Raw genomic sequence first — 15,395 nt, 5'->3', positions numbered from 1 at the left:
ACTATCAAGAAGGACAAACCACATCCAACAGGAGTAACTGTGGACAAGGGAAGCTGTCTGAGAGGGATGACCCCGATTGGATCCCAAAAAACAGGACTCACTGCAGAATCAAATGTGCACCTCAACTCTCCTGTTTCCACCAAAAGTGTTGGTCTGGAGCTCCACAGGGTTAATATACATGGCTGGCTGCTTTAGCTAAACCTTTGGTCACTTGTGCCAATGCCAAATATAGGTTTCAATTGTGCCAGAAGCAAAAATATTGGGCCGTGGACAATGTGAAACATGTATTATTCTCTGATCCTTCCAACAGCTGGGAGAGGTACGGTGCGGAGAAGCCCCAAAGAAGCGTCCCACCAAGACTGCTAATGACCAGAGTGAAGAATGGGGAGGACCAGTGTTGGGTCAGGGCCGCAATATCATGGCATTCCCTTGGCCCTTGTGCTTACTTGTACTAGATGGGTGCGTCACTGCCAAGGACTACCAAACCATTTTGAAGGACCCAATGGTTCAAACATTGCATCCTGAAGGTTTTGCCATGTATCACGATGACAATGCACCAATACACACAGTAGGACTGGTGACAGAGTGGTTTGATGAACATGAAAGGGAAGTTGAACATCTCCCCCATGGCCTGCACAGTCACCAGAACTAAATTTTATTGAGTCACTTTGTGGTGTTTTGAAGGAGCAAGTCAGGAAACGTTTTTCTCCACCAGCATCACAACGTGACCTGGCCACTAATCTGTAAGAAGATTGGCTCAAAATCCCTCTGGCTGCAGTGCAGGATTTGTCATTCCCAAAATCATTTGATGCTGTATTGGCCGCAAAAAGAGGCCTTACACCATACTAATGAATTATTGTGGTCTAAAACCAGGCCTTTCAGTTTCATTGTACAACCTTTGTATAAGGCCTTCCATGGCTTCGCAATATCTCTCTGAACTTTAACAGTGTGCTCTCATAAACGTGACCGCTGTTCCCCCAGTTCCCCCAGTTCCTCAATCGTCTGCTCTCTATGGGTGACCAGGCTTTTTCTTCCCTTACTCCAAAACTCTGGAACTTACTCCCCTATAATATTAGGCATGCAGATTCTTTAAAGTTATTTAAATCATCCTTGAAGAAGTTTTTTAAAAGATTCGCTCATTTCTGAGGTATGCGTTTTTTGTGTGTGCTCTCACTTACTGTTACACAACATTGTTTTTTATGTATCTTTTAAGTGTAAAGCATCAGCGACTGCGCTCAGGCCGACTGTGCTGTTTAGATGAGGCTGAAAGCTGCAGTACTGATGGATGAGAGTGTGTCAGATAATCAACAGACCTGACAACATTTATTTAGTCTTCTGTTGTTCTGTTTTGTGGCTGCGTTCGATACACTTCCATACTATAGACTATGCTAAAGACAGTATGTTAGCAGAGTGGTATGTCCGAATTCATTGAATTCAAAATCAATGTGAGAAAACTACTCCCGGAAAGATTCGGAAGTGCACATCCAATGGATGATACGATATCTCATGATGTACCATGAGAGAATTCATGAATGGGAGAGAAGCGACACAACTGACATGGGTAGGTCATGTAATGATGACAAAATGGCAGATGTAGTATGTCGAGTTCCATTCATACTACCCATATTCATACTGCATAGGACATACTTTTCTAATAGTCAACCAGTACATTTAAATTCAAATGCAGTATCTACTGAGTAGTAGGCGATTTCGGACGCAGCCTGTTTGAATTGTCTAGTGTTTCTTCTTCTCCTTCTTCCTCTTCTTTTCAAAAGTGGTAAATGCTTCACTTCTCTCAGGGATTTTTCCAAACTCACTTAAAACTGCAGTTGTTAAGTCCCTCTTGAAGAAGAGCAACCTGGATAACAACCTATTGAGCAATTACAGGCCCATCTCAAATCTCCCTTTCATTGGCAAAATCGTTGAAAAAGTTGTTTTCAATCAGGTTAACAAGTTCTTAAACTCCAAGTGGGTTTAGACAATTTTCAATCTGGTTTCAGACCACATCACAGTACAGAGAGTGCCCTTATAAAGATAATCAATTATATACGCCTAAATACAGACGCAGGCAAACTAACAGTCCTGGTACTGCTCGATCTCAGTGCCGCATTTTACACTGTCGATCACAGCATACTTCTGGATAGGTTGGAAAACCGGGTTGGGCTGTCAGGGACGGTCCTCAAATGATTCAGATCTTACCTTCAAGGGAGAGGTTAACATGTCAGTTTAGGTGACCATAGGTCAAGGTGGACACCCAGGACATGTGGAGTCCCACAAGGCTTGATTCTGGCACCTCTCCTGTTCAACCTCTATATGCTCCCTCTGAGCCAAATAATGAGAAAACAACAAATCTCCTACCACAGCTATGCTGATGACACTCAGATCTACTTAGCCTTACTGCCTAATGACTACAGCCCCATTGACACCGTCTGCAAAGAGAAAACTGAAGTGATTGTGTTTGGGAACAGAGATGAGATTCTCAAGGTGAATGCGTACCTTGGCACTAAAGTTCAAACAACAAAAAATTTTTGAGTTTCAATAGTCATATCAAAGCAGTTATTAAATCAGCATACTATCATCTCAAAAACATTGCAAGAATTAGATGCTTTGTTTACAGTGAGGAAACTTGTTCATGCTTTTATCAGCAGCAGGGCTGATTACTGTAATGGCCTCCTCAATGGCCTTCCCAAAAAGACAGTCAGACAGTTGCAGCTCATTCAGAACGCTGTGGCCAGAATTCTGACCAGAACCAGGAAATCAGAGCAAATCAAGCCTGTCCTCAGGTCTTTACACTGGCTACCAGTTACATACAGAATAGATTTCAAAGTATTATTACTGGTCTATAAATCACTAAATGGCCTAGGACCTCAATACATTACAGATATGCTCACTGAATACAAACATACAGATGACTCAGATCTTTAGGATCAATTAAACTAGAAATTCCAATTCCTTCTTATTATTGTTCTGCTTCATCTTATTCTTCTCCTCCTCTTTCTTCTCCTTTTTGCCTCATCGTTCCCCCTGTTATCATCCTACTTTATTATCATCTTCTCCTCTTCCTCATTCTTCTTTCTCTTTGTTTCCTTTTTCTTCCTCCTCTCCTTCTCCTTCTTCCTCCTGCTATTTCTTCTTATTCCTCTTTTTCTCCTCCTCCTCATCCTTCATCTTATGTCTCTTCATCTTTTTCCTCTTCTTCTAAAATTGATACCGTTCTCTGCAGTGTAAATGCAACAGAAATCAGGCTTCATCTGTTGCACTCATGCTCAATGATATATGGCCCTACAAGAGATTATGGCTGCGTCCAAAATTGCTTACTACACAGTAGGCACTATATTTGAATTTAAATGTTCTACTCGACCATTAGAAAAGTATGTTCTACAGAATATGAATGTGAGCAGTATGAATGAAATTTGGACGTATTACATCCAACATTTTGTCATAATCACATGACCTACCCTCGTGAGTTACGTCGCTTTACTGACATTCATGAATCCTCTCGTGGGGCATCATGGGATAGTGCAGTGTGCTTGGGATGCACACTTCAGAATCTCGCCAGAAGTAGTAGGTCATCTGGATACTTCTCACATACTGATTTTCGAATTCTATGAATTCGGACGTACTACTCATCTCGCATAATGATTTTAGCGTACTATTCACCTTTATTTGTATAGCGCTTTACAATGTAGATTGTGTCAAAGCAGCTTCACATAGAAGATCATAGTAAATTGAAACAGTGTCAGTTCAGTTTTCAGTGTTTAAGTTCAGTTCAGTTAAGCTCAGTTCAGTGTGGTTTAATAATCACGACTGAAAATCCAAACACTCAAGAGCAAATCCATCGAAGTGCAGCTCTACAGATCCCAAACCATGCAAACCAGTGCCGACAGCGGCGAGGAAAAAACTTCCAATAGGCGAAAGTAAAGATTTAATAAAAATCTTGAGAGAAACCAGGCTCAGTTGGGCACGACCATTTCTCCTATGGCCAAACGTCTTGTGCAGAGGTGCAGTCTATCATACTGATAACTTTTTAATCATTCGACAAAAGAAGTCACTGTTGGGGTTTTTTTATCAGTTAAATAATCTATTTTAATCTAAGTTAAATTTCTCTATTTTATTTTTCACAAGTGTTTTACTTTTATTTACAGTGGTGAATTGCATTATGGGATGTTGATCTCTGCTCTGTCAACTTTTGTAAAAAAATGTAACTCTACAGTTTAACAAAGTGACTTTCATTGACACTTTAGTAGCTTTAAATCATATAATGTATAAGAAATATTATCCCTATATTTTGCTCCATATGGAGATTTTGCTCCATATTGACATGATAGCATCACACAGTTGCTGCAGATGTGTCGGCTGCACATCCACGATGCAACTCTCCTGTTCCACCACATCCCAAAAGTACTGTATTGGATTGAGATCTGGTGACTGTGGAGGCCAATTGAGTACAGTGAACTCATTGTCATGTTCAAGAGACCAGTCTGAGATGATTTGTGCTTTATGACATGGAGCTTTATCCTGCTTGAAGTAGCCATCAGAATATGGGTACACTGTGGTCATAAACATTGTCAGAAACAATACTCAGGTAGGCTGTGGCGTTGACACGATGCTCAATTGTTACTAATGGATCCAAAATGTGCAGAGAAAATATTCCCCACACCATTACACCACCACCACCAGCCTGAACCATTGATACAAGGCAGGATAGATCCTTGCTTTTATGTTGTTTACACCAAATTCAGACCCTATCATCTGAATGTTGTTGCAGAAATCGAGACTCATCAGACCAGGCAACGTTTTTCCAATCTTCTATTGTCCAATATTAGTGAGCCTGTGTGAATTGTAGCCTCAGTTTCCTGTTCTTAGCTGACAGGAGTTACACCTGGTGTGGTCTTCTGCTGCTGTAGCCCATCCGCTACAAGGTTGGACGTGTTGTGCATTCAGAGATGTTCTTCCGCATACCTTGGTTGTAACAAGTGGTTATTTGAGTTACTGTTGCCTTTTTATTAGCTGGAACCAGTCTGTCCATTCTCCTCTGACCTCTGGCACCAACAAAGCATTTGCACCCTCAGAACTGCGGCTCACTGAATATTTTCTCTTTTTTTGGACCATTCTCTGTAAACCCTAGAGATGGTTGTGTGTGAAAATCCCAGTAGATCAGCAGTTCCTGAAATACTCAGACCAGCCGTCTGGCACCAACAACCATGCCACGTTCAAAGTCACTTAAATCACCTTACTTCTCCATTCTGATGCTCGATTTGAACTGCAGCATATTTGCAACATATTTACAGTATAGTACAGTATAGTTCATCATTATAAGGTTTTGAATGAATCCTTTTACAGAAAGTAAATGGCAGCCATATTTTGCATGGGGGCCAACAATTTTGCCTTAATTTAGTCGGTCCCTGTCTAGACACATAAAAAGATGGATGTCCTACCAAAGGGTCCCTCATCAGCCCTAATGATGGGAGGTCTCTGGTCTGTCCAGTGCCCGCTGGATGGCTCCTGCCTCTGTTATGGTTACTGTCGAAATAAAGCAAAGTGGTAAAATCATTACAGCCGTCCTGATGAAGTGACCCTCTTCAGTGACATTCCAGGTGCTCGTCCGGCCCGGATAAAGCTTGATTTTCTCATTTGATGAAGACGTGTGGTAAAGTAGATGGTAAAGTAAATGGCCACTGTCAACACAAGCCATCAATGGAGTACGTGAAAACAGGAAAGGAATCCGTAAAGCCGAAATGTCAACTTCAACGTCAAGTCAAGCTGCGTTAATGAGCAAAGGTCACAAGCTTGTCAAAAGCCATTTTACACTCTCAAATCAAAAAGCAAGGGGAAAAAATAGATTTCAAAGCATTTTAAGGACACTGGTTGCATTTTCTGCAGACATTCAACACATATTTACTCCAAATGTACATTTCTTTAAAGCAGATAATGACGGTTCACACTTTTACAAGATTTCTTTAACACCTGACGTGTATTATTTTTACATTTAATTAAATTATGCTTCAAAGGGAAAAATATAACTTATTTTACTAAGTCAATCAGGTTTTAATTACTTATTTTAGGTTTTGCTGAATTTTAACCATATTTTTGATCAGTTTGATTAATATAAGTTGAAATGACTTAAAGGGCACCTTTGGTAAAAAATCTACTTTTCAAGCTGTTTGGACAGACATATGTGCATGAATGGTGTATAGACTGTCATATTGGGGTGATATAAGCACACCCAGTGCTTTTTTTTTTCAATTTAACAACATAAAAACGGTGGACCAATTGGAGCGGTTTTCAAATCGACCGCTACTTGACGTAGGAGAGCGGTCCCCCCGCCCACCAATATTGATTGACAGGCGCGTCATCATATCCTCAGTTTGTTGATTCACGTCCGCCATTGTCAGCGTGAGTCTAAGCAATATCACTAAAGGAACACCCAAGCTCTATTTTTAGATGCAAGGCTCATTGGGCTCAACACAAGAGCAATATTCTCCACATTATCGCTCTAATCGGAATTATTGGTTGTATCTTTAAGTAGGTTTGCAAACATGTGTACTTCTCATTGAGTCTACCTTATACCTCAGCCGTTTGTATTTCTCGTGATCCCAGAAGCTCCCTGTGATCTTAACTAGCATGCGTTTTAGAATTCTAAACATAGGTTTCTATCAGGGTACACTCAAGTCGATGGCTGGGCACCGCAAACCGATGTTTAGAATTCAGTAATGCGTGGCGCGACGATTCGGGACACTTCATGCTTCTGGTGCAGCACAGTTAATTCAGTGTGTGTGGTTATTAGTTTCTGTGTACAAGCTCTGCACTTGAAACTAGCACACAGTTGGCTGTAAAACTGTACAAAGACACAAATGATTTTATACTCTCTGCTTGGTCTGTGTCAGAGTCGTACATGTACGACTGAATGGTGATCCTCTCTCTCCTTCTCCTTCTGCCTGTCAGACTGTTGCAAACGCAGAGCGGGTGAGCTCATGGCCTCGCCCCCTTGTTACGTTGGCGGGAAGCCGAAACTAATTTACATGTGACGCAACACACCCATAAATCAGCGAACTGTGGACACGCCCCCAACATGACACTTTTTAACACATTATAATACAAAAATCTGAATTGTGTTTTGAACTGAACCTAAACTGACACACTTAGAAGAACCATAATATTAATATTAAATCATAAAAAAGAGGTAAACTATGTTCCCTTTAAAGGGCACCTAGGTTAGCCCTTTTTTTAGATTTAATATAAGTGTTTTTCGTCTCCAGAATGTTTCTGTAAAGTTTCAGCTCAAAACACCCATCAGATTTTTTATTATACCTTTTATTAAATTCCTATTTATACATTTTTTTCACTGGGTGGCGGTTTTGGGGTACTGCTCCTTTAAGGCTAGTCCTCCTCGCCCATCGTTTCTACGTGCCTTTCTGCATGCCTTAATCTCCTCCCTCGGCTGCATCAGACAACAGACAGACTTAGACCTATCGTTTGTGAGAAATACTACAGTAAGGACTTTACCAATGAGTATTTATTGTGCAGAGTCACACAAAGTTCACGCGCGCACACGCACACACAGATACACGCGCACACACACCGCAGAAGAGACACACACACACAGACAGACAGACAGACAGACAGAGCGCCCCTTTAGCTTTTTTTCATTTCTTTAAAGCAGATAATGACAACGTTTCACACTTCAACAAGATTTCTGTAACACCTGACATTTATTTTTTAAATTGAATAAAATTTTGCATCAAAGTGTAAACCTCAACTTAATTTACTAAATGAATTTGTAGAGTTTGTGCGTGCAAAATTCTGTTGTACGGCACTGTGAAAACGGGCGAGATTAAACAAGATTATTAGACATTAAAGAAGCAAGCGATTGCTCCATATTTAAAATTTCTGTCCAGAGACATCATTTTTTGATCCTCGATTCGTCTCACTCAGTCAAGTGATGCGATTTCGCAGGTCAGAGTTTACCAAGATTGAACTTTCCAACGCAGTGACGAAATTAGACACACAAGCTTGCATTTCCGGTCTGAGGCATTCGTGTTCATTGGAATGGAAGTCTATGGGGAGAAAAGTCCAGTGTGACCGCAGCTTTAATCAGGTTTTAACAACACTTTGTCACACCCTCGGCTCGTTCCTGCAGCTCCAATCACCACTCTCCCTCACCACCCACCTCTCCCTACACCCGTTAACAATCACCAGCATACTAATTTCCTGCACGTGCAGCCACAATCACCAGATACCTCAAATACCCACCTCATTTACTCACTCATCGGCCAGTATCGAAGTTGGATAGTTCACCTTATCTTCTCTTCTTCTTTTACTATTCTTCTCCCATGGATGTCTCCATTTGCCTATGGACACATAACATCTGAATAAGGGAAGTGACTTAAGCTATTCTGGTGTTTATCTGAAGATAAGATGTTTACCTGATGAACTGTGTGTGAGATTACTCACCCTCTGATGTTTCCTAGAACGAATTGTGTGTGAGATTGCTCATCTTCAGATACCTTGTGAACTGTTGATGAGATCGCTACTATCGCTACTATCTACAACACCACTCTCCTGCTTCATCACTGAACGTTTCAGTAACGTTGTTTTGAATAAAACTCCTAAAAGAGAACCATCCTTGTCTTCCTTGTGTGTAACCGTGACACATTTCTTTAGGTTTTGCAAAATTTTAATTTAATATCTTTAGTCAGTTTGGTTAATGTAAGTTGAAATGACTTAAAAGTTACTGAAAATAATAATAATATTAATATATAATAATAAAGAAGATAATTATAACAATTTACAATTTTACTATTATTTATAGAATTTTTTTTATAGTATTATTTATACATTTAATTATATTATGCATTAAATGGAAAACATGGATGGACCCTTTTCACAAGCCTGTTATGACTCGTTTAATGGTCATCAAATTGGTGAAGTTTGTTCGTCGTCACTGTCGCCACTGTCGCCACTGGCTTGCACGGTTTGGGACTTGCATCACTGGATTTGCTCTTACGCGTTTGGACTCTCAGCACTGAAAATTAAACTGAACTTAAACTCTGAAAACTGGACTGACACAGTTTCAATCTACCCAAATCTTCTATGTTAAGCTGCTTTTACACAATCTATATTGTAAAAGCACTATAAAAATAAAGATGAATTGAATTGAATCAGCATCTTAAATCCTTGAAAGTTTTTAATATTTAGATTTTTTTAAAAACGGATGAACATTTATATGTATTAATGTATGTAGTATATCATCTTTGCTTTAAATTACAAAAAAACGAATTACCACTTGTGCTAGGGTTTTCTAACGTAGCATTTAGGGACTGGACAGTAAATTTGACGTTATTCTCTCCTCTTGACTGCTGTCATCAGTCTCATACAAATTTATTTTATTGTCCTTATAACATCACTGAGTTTTTCTTTAATTATTTGAGAAAATAAGATTAAATAAAATGATTTATTGTGCTCTCCCATTGACTGCGCTCTAAGTTTATCAACTATGACGACTTTCTCTACTGAGAAACCCGGAAATGTGAAAAGGGTCTATAGAGTTTAAGTAACAATTCTCACTATTAATTAGTCTCTTATTACCTGTCCATTATTAAAATATTGCCAGGTTATTAGTATAAATAAATCTTATTCTAGATCACTAACACTACCTAAACCCAACTACTATCTTAACATATTGAGGCAAAAGTTTTAATTGGTGGTTTGTTCAAACGTAATCGTATCCCAAAAGTAATAAATTAAACTAACAATATTCATTCATTTTCCTTCAGCTTAGTTTCTATTTCAGAGGTCGCCACAGCAGAATGAACCGCCAACTATTCCAACATATGTTTTATGCAGTGGATGTCCTTCCAGCAGCAACCCAGTACTGGGAATGACCCATACACACCCATTCACACACACACACACACACACACACACACACACACATACACTAAAGCCAATTTTGTTTTACCCAATTCACATATAGCACATGTGTTTGGACTGTGGGGGAAACTGGAGCACCTGGAGGAAACCCAAGCCAACATGCAAACTCCACACAGAAAGGCCAACTGACCCATCTGCGACTCAAACCAGCGACCTTCTTGCTTTGAGGTAACAGTGCATTTGAGTTAATGGCAACCCTGATATCACTATGAATTTGGTCACTGTTTTGGAGCACACTAGCTTGTAGACATAGCGTGGTCCAGATATGTTGGGGTATAGTCCCCACACTGTAGGCTGCTAGCACTGTTTAGATGCTCTCTTGTCATCAGTCAACGATCTCCTCGTGGAGGTTGAGGTAGTGGCAACCCTGATGTCATCAATCTGGCTGGGGGGGGCTCTGACTCATTCTGACATCATCTCACATCCGCCTGATGGCAACCATATCAGCGCTTCCACCTGATTGCTTTCTTCTTCTCCATCTGTCAGCAATCATCTGCTTCACAGCACTATTGTTCAGCAATCGGCTCCACATGCCGGCGATCTCCCCGTCAACATCCACACATCAGCTCCATCACTGTGTGTTTCCAGCGATGCTAATCACCTGTTTACATGTGTCCAGCTCCACGTCCACAACACACGGCACTTCCAAAGAGCTACAAACTCTGACTGTTTGTAAAAACGAGTCACTGGAAAATGTTGATATTTAGGCCCTGTCCACTTGAGATGTATAAAGTATTAGAGACCCATACTTAAGAAAAAGTACAAGTGGTCTATTAAAAAAGTTACTTGAGTAGAAGTTGAAGTGCTCTTTAAGCACCATACTTAAGTGAAAGTACTAAAGTATTCAACATTTTTTATACTTAAGTATTGCAAGTAGTGTATTTTAAAATGTATTACTTAAATATTGAAAGTAAAAGTACAAGTATTGTGTTATGTAGTTATCAGGTTTACGAACAAGGAAGGCTCGTAGTGGAGTACGGTAAAGTATAGTAAAAAGAGTATGGTAAAAAGAAGAACCTCAAAAAATAAATGATGGCAATACTCGCTGTAACGTGCAAAGTGATGGTTTATTTACAGTGTACGGGAGTGGAAAAAAACACAATAACCCCAGCAAAGTAACAAAACAGCCAAAAATAAAAGAACAAATAAACAGCAAGCCAATGATATATGTACAACCACACTAATAAAAGACAAGTCATACAGTAGATAGCTTACGGCACCACAGTAGCTCGCTCACTACTGACCCCAAATTGGCGTTTGGTAGTTATGTGACGTTGTGCGCAGAGGCTTTGATGCATGTATCAAAAAAACGATACATCTCGCAGTGTACAGTGTACCGGAGCTTGATTCATTTTGCCATCATCACGTGATCAGTGATGTCTAAAGCTTCATTTTCGGCAATACCCACGTGACTGCTTCGAATTTTGATTCAAAGGTTTATACACCCTCATGGAATAGTAAAGTGTATAGCGAGAGATAAGGCGGCCTACGCACCAGTAATTAAACTACAATAGTAATTTATAGTAAAAAGTTTTATACCTTACTAAAGTGTATTTGCGTGTTTTTTACAACTATCTTTATAATATAGTTTGTAACGGAGACCAGCTGGCGGAATGCCTCGCTCCAATAGTCTCCTACTCAGAGCAATCGCCTCCCATGCAGGAAATGCCGGTTCGATCCCCGCTTGGAACGAGTGGGTGGGTGAAGGACCAGTTGAAATACGATGAATGTCAATACTTTTGAATACCTTGGATTTTACTACAGTCCTCTGTGGTGTATTGTAACATACCTTATGTGTAAAAACTACAGTAATTGAGTAATTTGTTTATATTATTATTGTTGTATTAATACATGAATGAGTTGGTCAATTGTGAACCTTTGACATTTTTGGAACACAGTGCTTTACCACACTTTAACCAGTAGAGGTCCTCATCGAGCTCTGATTTAAAAAGCTTCGAGTAACGAACCTTTTTCCGATACACACTTGAGTCGAGCGATTCACTAGTTCAGAAAGCTTCATTTCACCATCACTAGCGTTTGGGGCTGCCTTTTAAAGGTGAAGCCCCGCCCCTTTAACCTAAACCTACATGCACTAATTAAAAGGTAAATATAAACATTTGTACATGTTCTAAAGTTCCTTATTTAAAACACATTAGACCCCAAACAGTCACAATTAATCAAAGTAAACTAAAATTGATCAACATATAAACATGAATATATAGATAAATAAGGATAAGTATAAACACATTTTTCCCCTATCCAGAGAATAGACGAGTCCGCTTGCCGTTGCTCTGGAGCGCTCCACAGTGAACTCGTCACTATTTAGCCAGGCCACTGGGAGGCGCTCTGTTTGACCGGCTGATGGAAGAGAAACCAGGAAGACAGACGAAACAGAGACACGGACGCCAAACAACAGGTAAATATAAAAAAATATTTAAAAAAAATATTAAACAAACAGACGCAGACTAATGCCAAGTTCAGACTGCATGATTTTCAAAGTAGTTGTGTCACGGATGTTTTCACACTGCATGACTATCTGGGCTAGCGTTTTGTCACTGCTTTGTTTACACTGCAAGATGGATTGGCGACAGGGGCTTTCACATTGCATGACTTTGCAATAGGAAGAATCGGCGACAACTTCGTCCAAACTACGTCTCGCAGCCAAAAACATGTAGCATATCTTTCGTTATTAACTACATAACGAGAAAGAAGCCTTTAATGGGGTAGAAAAATGTACATATTTGCTCACCTGGGTTTGAAGGGAATTAGCAATTTCTTTTAGAATTAACTATGTTTTTTAACTTTCTGTATGAAACGTCAAACAGACACGGGTGCTCCTGTCAAACTTCCACTAGTTCACTAGTCCAAATAAACCAAAAATTAGCACTTTTAACTTCTCCCTAAACCTCCAGCTGGCCTGCAGGTACACATACACACACACACAATTGAATGCTGCTCTCTCATGGGCTGTAGGCAATCGCTAATGTTATTTTCAGTCAAAACTCATTTCACACAGCATGACAGCTCCAGATATTTAGCACACCAAACGTATCGGCGATTCTCTCAGATCACGTCTTTGATAGTTCATACTGAGTGATTGTCACTCACGTGCACGAGCACCAATTTGCCTGTGATTTTAGGCATTTGTTGGCGATTTCTCAAAACCTGTCGGCGAGTCAAAATCAGGGATAAAACCATGCAGTCTGAACTCGGCATTAGACGAGCATTAGACCAATGTGCTGATGGTGGACGTCTGCACCCAAATCGCCTCAGGCTTTTATGGATAACTTGGGTAAGTGAATGGGCCCTATCATACACCTGGCACAATGTGGGGCAAGGCGCGACGCAATTGTTGTTTGCTAGTTTCAGCTTGGCACAAGAGTTGTTTTGACGTTTTGCGCCACGCTGTTTAAATAGCAAATGCATTTGCGCTGATATATGCGCCCATAGGCGTTCTGATCTAAAAAAGGAGGCGTGTTGAGGCGCATTGCTGGCGCGGTGCTATTTTGAAAAACTTTAATAGACTGTTCTATAGACCAGAACAAAGCCGGTCTATTGTCCAGCACAGAGTGCGTTAGTTATGCGCCTCGCATAACTATATATATAGGATATAAATATAAAGGATTAAAATATTACAAAACATATTATTTTCTAGCCTACATAAATATAAAAACCATACTTTCATGCCTTCTTCATAACAATTTGCTTTTGTATAATGTTATCATTATTAGCAGTATTATTTATTATATGCATATTTATATTAGTTTTATTAAAAACAAGCTTAGATTTGCCCACCTGTCAGGTTTTAGACCATATGGGGCATAGCATGTGTATTAGGATATAACTCAGTTTTTTTAACACACTTTGTTATTATTGTTCATTTATTCGTTTTCTGGAAATTAGAACTGAATTTAGAAATAGTTTTGAAACAAATCTTTGTGCTTAACAAACGAAATTAATTATTCATAGGCTAATGGATGTCTGTGCATACAAGAAGTTTCCCTTTCCACAAGAGTGAAAGTGAAAGTAAACAATGAGGAGGCTCATCTCTCATTCTCGCGCTGTAGATGCTCTATTTAACTGTTTTCTCTCTAGTGAATGGTTTAGTTTTTACACTTACAAAGTCCGTCATGTAAATAGCAAATGCGCTATGGCGCGACGCAACTGACTCTAAAAGGGAATGGAAGATGAGACTCTGACTGGTTTATTCTCAAAACACACCTATAACTCATTAAGAAAATAGGCTCAACCCTTTTAGACCATGCGCCACGGCGCAATGCGGATTCTTTCGTCCTTATATTAGCAAAAGGGGATTCTGACAGGCCCTTAATGCATTATGCAATATGTTTGAATGTAGAACACTGTTTATCACCCAGGGACAAGTCACCTTATCACAGTAGTTATTAAAGAAAGCAGTCAAAAGACATCATATTGTTTTGTTTATTTTAAATATAATTTTTTTCAGGGCATGCGATTTAGTAGAACGAAAAGAAACATAGTTTATGATTTATAATGATTTTATGAACATCACAGCATGTAATGAACCATGTGTAGCTAATGTTAATTAACTTATCTAGCGCTTACGAATAACTCAAACTGCTGTATTTTGTGTATTATGTTATTTTTAACTTACCTTGATATGTTACTTCAAATTCAACAGAGAATTATTGTCTTCCTCATCGATATGATCACCTGAAAGTGAAGGTGTTGAAGGTGGGATTTCTGGGTTTTCCATGTCGAAGTGCTCTCAATGCAGGCAGGTTGTCTTCTTTGATCGTCTGAATGATGACCAGCCAGCTTATTCAAACCTGTGACAGAGCCATCTGCTGCTCTGGCAGTTGCTATTGTGGGTTTGGAAAGATTCGTAAAATTTTTGTAATTGTAACGAGTAACGATGCAGCACATAAAAAATCTATCGGAGTAAAAGTATTAAACTCATTGAAAATATGTACTGAAGTAAATGTGGAAGTAGGAGAAAAAACAATACTCCACTACAGCCTTTTAGTACTTAAGTACAGTAGTGAAGTAGTTCTACTTCATTACTATACATCTCTGACACAAGCACGGGTATTTTCAAAACCACTTTTTCTCTGTGGTTTCTTTTGTGGTAAAAAAATATTTTAACAAATTGAGTAGTCAATTTCTTGTCAAATGACATCTTTTTGACTGAGGCGATGGAGAGGTTTTCTTTACCTAGAAGCAGCGAGTAGTGAGTGACACTCATACACTATGGCCAATTTCATTTATTCAATTCACCTATAGCGCATGTCTTTGGACTGTGGGGGAAACCAAAGCAACCGGAGAAAACCCACACCAGCATAGGGAGAACATGCAAACTCCAGAAATGCCAACTGACCCAGCCGGGACTTGAACCAGCGACCTTCTTGCTGTGAGACCACAGTGCTAACATCTGAGCCACCGTGCCGCCCTGATATAAACCACTTAAAAATAACCTGCTTTGC

This window comes from Danio aesculapii, chromosome 22 (assembly GCF_903798145.1).
Source record: "Danio aesculapii chromosome 22, fDanAes4.1, whole genome shotgun sequence".
Taxonomy (NCBI): domain Eukaryota; kingdom Metazoa; phylum Chordata; class Actinopteri; order Cypriniformes; family Danionidae; genus Danio; species Danio aesculapii.
The sequence above is the reverse complement of the archived record's forward strand: the minus strand, read 5'-3'. Positions refer to the sequence as shown.